Source organism: Nanorana parkeri, unplaced genomic scaffold, assembly GCF_000935625.1.
Source record: "Nanorana parkeri isolate BGI_ZX_2015 unplaced genomic scaffold, ASM93562v1 scaffold1874, whole genome shotgun sequence".
Taxonomy (NCBI): Eukaryota; Metazoa; Chordata; class Amphibia; order Anura; family Dicroglossidae; genus Nanorana; species Nanorana parkeri.
Window position 1 is genome coordinate 357,826 of NW_017308142.1, and position 10,307 is coordinate 368,132.

General features: G+C 46.8%; 1 protein-coding gene across 1 annotated transcript in view; it reads right to left on the reverse strand.

The window, feature by feature from the left end:
• LOC108799989 (neural cell adhesion molecule L1-like) overlaps nt 1-10,307 on the reverse strand; it is a 226,244-nt gene that overhangs the window by 209,597 nt on the left and 6,340 nt on the right. The gene's annotated exons all lie outside the window — the stretch shown is intronic.

Genomic DNA, 10,307 nt, shown 5'->3' on the forward strand with positions numbered 1-10,307 from the left:
CCTTACGGCAATCCACATGAAGAATTAATCCCTCCCTGCTCAAAGACACGTTAAACGTTGACGCACTCTCCACAGACCTGCAGGAATATTTCGCCTTCAACACAACGGGCGAAACGTCCCCTATGATCACCTGGGAAGCACACAAATGCTTTATCAGAGGGCGACTAATTTCTTTAGCTGCGAAATTAAAGAAAGCACGCTTGGATACAGACTCTCAAATCTAAACTCCACAAATTAGAGATGCACCACAAACAATCCCTGGCCCAGCGTGACCTACTAGCACTGACAGAAACCAGACAGGAGCTCCTACACATCCTAGCGACAAAGATTAGACGTGCCTTCACCCTGCGCACAGGACACTACTACTCAGAAGGCGACAAGTGCGGCAGACTACTGGCCAGTGCGGTCCGTACGAAAACATTTAGCTCACATATCCATAGCATCAGAAGTTCCCCCTCCAAATTAACACACTCACCACCGGAGATTGACTCCTGTATCCAGGATTATTACGTGGCACTTTATAATCTGTATCAAACTTCCCAGTCACAGACCAATGCCATAGATCGCCTTCGCCACATATGCCAATTCTTGGCGAGAGCCAATATGCCTACCATAGACGAAACACTCCTGACTTCCTTAGACGAACCCCTCACAGAAGAGGAAATCCAACACTCCATTAAACAATCGGAGCCGGGCAAGAGTCCAGGCCCCGACGGCCTACCGTCACAATACTACAAGTCCTTCCAGACCACTCTACTTCCACACAAGCTATCGGCTTTTAACGCCCTCCAAAACGACATCCACCCACCTCCACAACATTTAGAAGCCCACATAACAGTTATCCCTCCTCAATGTGGACTTGAAGATCTTTACACAGGCCCTGTCGGATCTGCCTTCTCCCGCTGTTACCCGATTTGATCACCCCCAACCAGGTAGGATTCACCCCCGGAAGGGAGGCCAAGGACAGCACCACGAGAGCGCTCAACCTCATCCACTGGGTACAGTAACGTAAGCTGGAGACACTGGTGCTGCTGTCCACAGATGCGGAGAAGGCGTTCGACAGGGTAGCCTGGGACTTCATGTTCGAGGTTCTCCGACACATTGGTCTGCAAGATCGTATGATACATTGGATAGCGGCCGTCTACTCCTGCCCCAAGGCGAGAGTCAGGACGATGGGCTGCCTGTCAGATAGCTTCCCAATTACTAAGCGGACCCGTCAGGGCTGCCCCCTATCTCCCACCCTATTTGCACTAGCCCTAGAACCATTAAATCAGAATAGTACAGAATGACACAGAGATTTCGGGCATCGCAATCGGCACCACGACCCACAAAACAATGGCATACGCTGATGACTTGCCCTTCTTCCATTCAGATCCCCCAGCCTCCCTACGGAAATTGATGTCTCACTTTGAATTATAATGGGACACTATCCAACCTAAAGATACATTTTACCAAATCTGAAATAATGCCCTTTAACATACCACATAGAACCAGAACTCACCTCCAATCATCCTTCCCCTTCCTCTGGTGCTCTGACTACCTACCATATCTAGGCATAAAAATTGACCTCCGACCTAACCCGACTCTACAACTCCAACTTCGCAATCTTACACGACTCCATACTGAGAGACCTCAAATCTTGGAGGTCACACACCTTCTCATGGTTTGGGAGAGCAGCCTTACTGAAAATGAATGTTTTACCCAGAGTTCTCTATCTTTTCCAAACCATTCCCATCAAACTACCACGCTCATTCTTTCAAACTTTAGACTCTACCTTCTCCGCATTTGTGTGGAATGATAAGCGCCCCCGTATATCCTGGTCCCTGCTCAAATCGAACAAAGACAAAGGAGGACTGGGGATCCCAGACCTATATCGATACTACAAGGCGACACACCTCACCAGAGTCCTATACTGGCACCTCCACACTGACACTAAGCTGTGGGCATCGTTGGAAAACAATGTATCTGGGGGGCGTGGCCGGGATGTGAAGGAGACAGGACGCGTGTGAGTGAGCTCCGCTGCCCTTACCTCGATCCATCCGACTAATCCATCCTGTTGGAGGACTTTCCTGCTGCTCGGACCGCTGGGGGAACAGTGCTGGAACTCCGCTGGAGTATGCCCTCGAGATCGGGCAAGAAATCCTCCACGCCCGGGAACAAGCGCCGCAGCCGCAGACAGAACACGCGTCCCTCGCCGGCCATCTTGCCTGAATCTCCCTCTGCACGTCTTCAGGTGGTGAGTGAGACGTCCGCGCTCATGGATGGGGAATTGCTGGTGGCTCAGGAGGGGCTGGCCCCATCGCCCCCACGGGAGTCTGGGCACCAGCTAGAAATACAACCGATTGCATAATTTCTACGGTTTAATGCCAGCACTGTAATATATTGAGTCCCCTTGTACATCATTATGAGGGGTGGGGAAGATGTAGGCTCCTCACGTAGGGGTGAATTTCCTTAGATACAGGTCGGGCCTGTTGATCGAACTGGAATAGGGGAAGGTGTTGGGTTACAGGGGTGACAGCCCTCCTTGGGTGCTGTCTTTGGAACTAGTTTGGGATTAAGCTTCTCGGAGTTATGTTGGGGTCCTTTGTCAGCCGAAGAAAGCAGGGTGGGTTAGGGTGGAGAGGGAGGGGGGGATTGTTATACTTGTTATGTTGAGCTGTGTGATTCCTGCATGTGTATGTGTTTCCTTTCAGGCAGCTTAGGCTGGTCTGAATTTACCAGAGATATTTGGGCGATGGATTTTCTGAGCCCTAATGTGATCACTTTACTGTGGGTGGATACAGGATGGCAGGTACCTCAGTAAAAATAGTGTCATGGAATGTACGGGGTCTAAATCATAAGTTCAAACGCTCCTTGGTCTTTCAATATTTAAAACCATACAGACCTCATATTATTTTGTTGCAGGAGACGCATTTGGAGGGACAGAGGGTACTGGCGCTGCGGCGACCCTGGATCCAGAGGGCCTTTCATGCTACCTACTCGGTTTATACCCGGGGAGTCTCCATTCTTATAAGTAAATCTTTGCCATGCACGATCGAGGAGGTAGTTCTGGATCCGGGGGGCCGCTATGTTATCATAGTACTGGTAATACATACACGCAGGGTTGCTGTGGTTAGTGTCTATCTGCCCCCTCCTTTTCAATGTCAGCTACTGTATGATATTCTGGCTAAGGTGGCGCCATTTTTGCCTATTCCTATTGTAGTGGTGGGGGATTTTAATACTATCCTAGACCAGACTCTGGATTCCTCAAACCCAAATAGAGCACCGGGGATGGAACTGGTGGGATGGGCGGAAGCAGCTTCCCTGCTGGAGGTTTGGCGGTGGAAGAACCCTGGTGTTCGGGGGTTTTCTTGTGTGTCTTATGCACATAACTCCTCCTCCAGAATTGATATGGCTTTTGCTAACGATTTATTCTTGGGGTTGGTATCGGAGGCTGTCTACCTGCCTGGAGGGGTGTCTGACCATTCGCCTCTGTCACTCACGCTTACCTTTCCCGCACCATACCAACGCAGGGGATGGAGGTTGTCCCCAGGTTGGCTTGGGGAGCAGGGTGTGGAGAGTAGACTGACGCCCCTGGTAGATGACTATTGGGTCCACAATACAGGGTCTATGTCTGAGGATATTGTCTGGGATGCATTTAAGTGCCTTGTACGCGGATGATCTGATCTTGTTTCTGGCGGACACGGGCCCCTCTCTTAGAGAGGCGCTGCGAATCCTTGATGAATTCTCTGTATTCTCTAGACTGAGAGTTAACTGGACCAAATCCCATATTCTGCCGCTGGATGAGGGCACTATGGGCTCGGCTGATGGATCGATCCCCCTGCAATGGGTCTCACAGATTACGTATCTGGGGGTTAAGATCACAGCTAAAGTTAGTGACTATTCCTCACTGAATCTAACTCCAGTGATCGCACAGGTTAAAAGACGGTTGATAGGATGGAAGCATTTGCCAATCTCAATGATAGGTAAGGTTAACCTGCTGAAAATGAAGATTCTACCTGTACTGTTGTACTTTCTCCGTAACTCTCCAGTTTGGGTGCCTCCAAGTTTTTTCCGCGGGGTGACTGGCTTGTTCCGGGACATTGTGTGGGGCTCGCAGGTACCGAGACTCAGAATGTCCATTCTACAGGCACCTTGGAGGAGGGGGGGTCTGGCACTGCCTGATATGAGGAAATATTATCTAGCAGGGTAAATGGTGGTTGTAAACAGGTGGTTGACAAGAGAGGATGGTGACTCTGCGGTGGTGCTGGAGGCGGCGAGTTTGGGCTCTTATGAGGCCTTAGCATCCCTGGTGTATAGGGGATGTGGGGCCCCGTATGACCTCACGCTCTCCATGCGGGCCACATTAAAAGCGTGGGGGCAGGTGTTGGATTCATTGGGTGTGGGGAAGCTGGATATGTCGCCATACACCCCCTTGTGGAGAAATCCGAGACTTGCTCATTTCAGCACCATACCGGACTGTCATGTTTGGGCCAGGAAGGGCATAAAAACACTGGAAGATATATTGAGTGATGGGAACATTCTGGGTTTTAAAGACCTGAGTATTAAATTTAACCTACCGAGCTCCTTCTTTTATAGATATATGCAGCTGTGCCATGCTTTTCGGGGACAGTTTTCGTCTTCCCCGAGGAGTTTCGGTGCCTCCTCATTGGAGTGCTTGCTGAGGACTCCGGGGCTGCGTAAACCCTTGTCAACTGTATATAGCATGCTGTTTCCGGAGGCACACAGCCCTCTGGGGAGGTGTGAGGCACAATGGAGAAGTGAGGTACAGGATCTAGATGAGGAAGAATGGAGGGAGGCCTGGGATTATCCTTTCACTCATTTAATTTCTACTAGAGATAGATTGATACAATACAAGATGTTGCACAGAGTATATTATACGCCTGCAAGGCTGGCCCAGATTTATAGCGCGTGCCTGGCGACTTGCTGGAGATGTACCTTCTCTCCGGCTGGGTTTAGACATGTGTTTTGGGAGTGCCCTGCTATTAAGAACTATTGGGTAGAGATCATAGAGTTCATAAAGCGGTTCCTTATGCTGGAGATTCAGCCGGAGATGGGGCTCTGCTTATTGGGCCTCACAGAGCGTAATACGGCTACGCATGCTACCAGCACACTGTTGGGAATTTTGTTTTACGCTAGGAAACTGATAGTCCTGAATTGGAAGAAGCCGACCCCGCCTACCCTGGAGAATTGGAGAGGTTTGGTGGAGTCCCTTACCTCCCTGCATAGCCCCATGGAACCCTTGATGCACAACCGAGACTTCCCTCCAGGTGTCACGAGAGACTTCATCTCCCATTGGTCCTGTGAACCGCCCTATGAGCTCATCTTTTTTTCAGATGCCAAACATTCACACCTAAAAATGACCTTGCAGACCTCACTACACGGGGATCACTACCCTGGTGGGTCTACTTCCATATCAGACACTTTCTAACGGACCCCACGCGTAGAACCTCTGCCTCTAGAGCTCTTACCCCATTTGAAAGACTCTGCCTAGGCAAAGGCCCAACCAGACACCTAATCTCCTGCCTATATACACTGCTCCAGAGTGACCCTCTCACACAAGGGCCCCGCCCACGTACTAAATGGGAACAAATTCTCCAAACTACGATCCCTGACGACACATGGTCCGACATCTGCTCGGCAGTCCATAAATGTGCGTTTAACAGCAGAATGCAGGAAACCAATTACAAGCTACTAGTGTTTTGGTACAGAACTCCCCATTTACTACACCGCATGCACCCAAACTTATCCCCGTTGTGTTGGAGGTGTCACACAGACGAGGGCACCCTTACACATATCTTTTGGTCATGCCCCCAATTACAACCCTTCTGGCGTAAAGTATATGAATCAGTCCGTAAGATCACAGGAGCCACACTTTCCTACACACCTATGCATTCCCTTCTCCACTGGGATCCAAGCAAACCAATGGGCGCGTTCAAATCACTGCAAGACACCTGATTAATGCAGCGCGCACTGTCATCCCCCGCCATTGGCGGAAGGACAACATCCCCACAATCCGTGAATTGCTAGCACAGGTCAACCACGTCTACGAAATGGAGGAACTGCTGGCCACCAAACAAGACACAATGGATAGTTTCTGATCACTATGGGCCTGCTGGACCTATTTTACCACGACAACTGATCTCACGACCCTTTACTGAGCCGCCTTCGGGTTGGACGCATCTACCATCCCTGGAACATTCCCCATAACCCGCCACACAAAGCACTACAAAGGTAGTTCATTACGCCAAACTCCCCATGCTCTCATACCAAACCCCCAACCCAATCCCCTCACCATTTACCCCCTGTAACATGGTGCCAGTAAAACCTGCCAGGTTGGCAGGAAAAGTTATAGATGGTAGATACATTTCTCCACGGATCCTTAGATTCATCATCTAAGCCGGTAATGCCAGCATAGAATTGGAGGTAAAGAAAAATAGCTCTTTACGTTGTATTGGTAAAACAAATCCTGGGGCTGGTGTTACCAGGAGTCTGATAGAGCTCTGGGTGGGACAGACTCCTAGTTCCATGGACCGTAGTTTAGTGAAGACTGCACAGGACTTCATTAGTGTGCAGCTGCACCTAGCTTGGGGGGGGGAGTGTGTGTCTCAGTGCAAGGAGAGACAGTGTGCGGAATGCAGCAAGTTATGTTTTTGGAGCCAAGCCTGTCAGCAGGACAGGGTTCTGTCGAAGGACTGTAACTGTTCCCATAAAGGAAACGGGCCCAGCTCAGCGGACTATCGCTAATACCCAGTAACTGCGAGTTTGACTCTACATTGAGACTGGTTCCCTACACCCCCTACTGACTTCCTTCTGTCCCTTACTTCCACATCTACATGCCGAACTAACCTCACTTTCCTGGACTCACGACCACTCCGAAAAATGACACCAAAGAACCAACTACCGTAATGATGCACTCACTGAGCTGATATGCTACTCGTGACAGATACTTAGATATACTACTACCTCAAATTACCTTGGTGACAAACCACGACTTACCCAAGAACCCCAACTGGGACACGAATGATGTTGCGGCAACATCATAACTGGAACTGACCACTGAGGAACCCAGCTCGCCTTCTAATTTAAAAATTGATTTAAGTAAATCTGAAATCCTGAACACATTGGTCCCTCCCGAGATGGCCTCCCCTTTAAAGTCTACACTGCCTTTCATATGGCAATCTTCAAAATTCAAATATCTCTGTATTTACCTTACTCACCGATACAGTCACCTATTTACAGCCAACTACATTTAAATATTAAATGTGATCTGTTGAACTGGCATAATAATAAATCCCATATATGCTGATTAGGCAGAATTAATATTGTCAAAATGAACGTTCTTCCCAGGGTTGTATTGCTCTTCCAGACGCTTCCTCTTGCCCTACCCCCATATTACGGTGAGACCCTTCACAAGCTTTTTCGTAAATGTATATGGAAACGCTCCAGAGCACAAATCTCCCATCAGGTGCTTATCAGATTGAATTGGAATGGTAAACGACCCTTTTCTGCTCTCTATGAATACGCTCCGTCAGTGAGATAAACTGTATGTCAGACTATAATCCGCTATTACTGCCCTTATTAGGTCACTCTTACTTCCCCCCTGGATTATCCAATGCGGGATTCTCTCTTGGACTTCCACTTCTCCACTCTGGCTTCATCAACTATGCTCAGGGACCACTTTACTGACTCTGCAACAACTGAGATCCAAATGGGGAACTAGGGCTGCAACAACTAATCGACATAATCGATTATAATCGATTATTGAAAACGTCTCCTTTTGACACCTAGAGATATTGACAACTCCACCACTTCTTTATGTCTTTACCAAGACCACTCAGACCTCAATGTGTTCACCTTTAGACTTTACCAACTACTGCTACAGTCTCATACTGCCTTTCTCATACACAATGAGAAAGAGATTTTTCCACTACACTATCTGAGGATCATGGTACAAGAATTCTTCAATTCTGTCCCACATCGTCTATTAGCCCACAAGTGGTGGAATCATCCTATAAAATTGTATCTCGCTGGTATTATACACCCGTACGCCTACACGTAATGTTTGCTTCTAACTCTTCACAGTGCTGGAGGGTTTGTGGTGGCCAAGGTACTTTCCCTCATCTCTGGTGGTACTGCACAAAGATTAGGAAGTTTCAGTCTCGAGTGATCCGCTATGTATTCCTTGTCACCGCCCTATCAGTAGCACTGGATCCATGGATCTGTCTCTTTCACTGTCCCACTCTACCTGAAATGGAGTACAAACGGTCTCTTATTCCCCAACTGCTAAACGCAGCGAAACTGCTGATACCAACTCACTGGCGCAAAACCAGTATACCTTCGACCAGAAAATGGTTCCGAAAAATTGCCTATTTACGCTTTATGGATGAACTTACCTACATTTCCCTTAGACAAACTCTCACTATACAAAACCATATGGCAACCTTGGCTGGATTTTCAACTTACTACAGTATAACTACGAATAATGTCTTAAACTTTCTGTTTTATTTTTCCTCATATAGTACACTGGGCATGTCACATCACGTCAAAATCCTGCGCATCTTCACTGTGGTTCTTTCTTTTCTTCCTCATTATCTTCTTTCCTCTATCTCCTTTGCTTTCTCCTAACATTCTCTGCTTTTCCTTATTCCCCCTCTCTCTACTCTCCTCACGTGCTTAGACTGATGCATAATGTCGGAATACTGCAGAGACTCTGCATTGATTACTATTGACTTAAAAGTTTTAAACATGTCGCTGTTGCGTCTAGTTTATGTCTAGTTTATATTTATGACATTTGCATCGATAACGGTTTATCTATCTTTTCCCTATTCTGTTTTATATTGTGAAAATCCAATACATTTTGATTAAGAAAAAAAATGATGCCTCTTGATCTGATCATCTTCTTCTTTGCAGTAGTTTTCAGGAGTCCCTCCAGTGCTGGTGCCGGTCTCTGATCCAGCACTCACTGTCTCTTCCTATCCCACAGAGTCTGTGTGGGTGCACGCTGCCTGCATTAACTTACGGTACCCTCTGCCTCTCCTCTTCTCCTGGCCCGAAGATCTGCACTGCGCATGCGGCCACCCCATGATCCTTTGCGGCCGCCCGAGAATCTTCAGATCGGAGCGTGCGGCGGAGACACAGGTAAGTTTTAGCCCTTTTGTAAACTTTTAAAATGTTTTTGCATATATTTACAGCTTGCTAGCAGTAGATATATGCAAACAAATGCAAGGCTTTAATTATCCTTTAAGTGTAAAAAAAAAAAAAAAAGAAGAAGTTTTCAAAAAATCAAAGAAGCATAAAAAAATTAAAGGTCACATATTAAAAAAAATGGTAAAAGTCCCCCGCCCCCACATACACATGCATCGGGTACGCCTATGTGTGATATGTTACATATCACCGCGAGTGTCGGATCGTGAGCAATAATTTTAGGGCCATTAGGTGATGCCATAAAAGGTTTTAAGGCATCACCTATGGCAAATTTTGGGTGTGGTAGTTTTTTGCGATTTTGCGGACGCGCGCAACTTTAAGGCTTGACATGTTTGGTGTCTATTTACCCGACATGACCCCGTCTTTTATATTTTACCAAAAAATTCGGGTGATAACAAATGTTTCATAACATTACATAGGGAAACAGGTTTTTTTTCAAAATTTTCAGTATTTTTTTTGTTGTATAGTAAAAAAAAATTAAAACCCCAGTGGTAATTAAATACTATTAAAAAAAAGCTCTGTATCCCCAAAAAAGGGTTATAAAAATAATTTCATTACAGCGATGCATGACTGAGTCAAAGTACTGCAGCGCTGAATACTGAAAAATGGCCTGGATAGGAAGGGGGTCTTCAAGTGGTTAACATGGCCACTTTTAGAAGACCAGGGAAGAAAAGAAAAATAAGGTATACAAAGAATAAAAAGCCTGCAATTATCTACAGTAGTATGTGTTTGTATGCAATTATGTGTTTGTAGATTGCCATTACTTAACATTTCTAAAGGTGTATTTGTTGTTATTTTAAAGGTATGGGTAAAGGCATGCTCTAACTTAATCCAACTGCTGTACTTCCGCAGTTTGTTTACATCCAGTGCTGCAATTCTTCACAGCCCTAGCGGTGCCTGCACAATAGTGTCCCATAAACTTCTATGGGTCTATGTAAAAAAACTAGAGATGCTGAGGGCTCTTGAGAGGTGTACTTAGGCAGGGTGCTGTGATGTTTTCAGAAAGCTATGTATAGCACCATGTCACCCACTCCCACCAGCCATGATCTACCTATATTGCATAGAGAAACACATAGACCAAATGATGATATCAATGGATC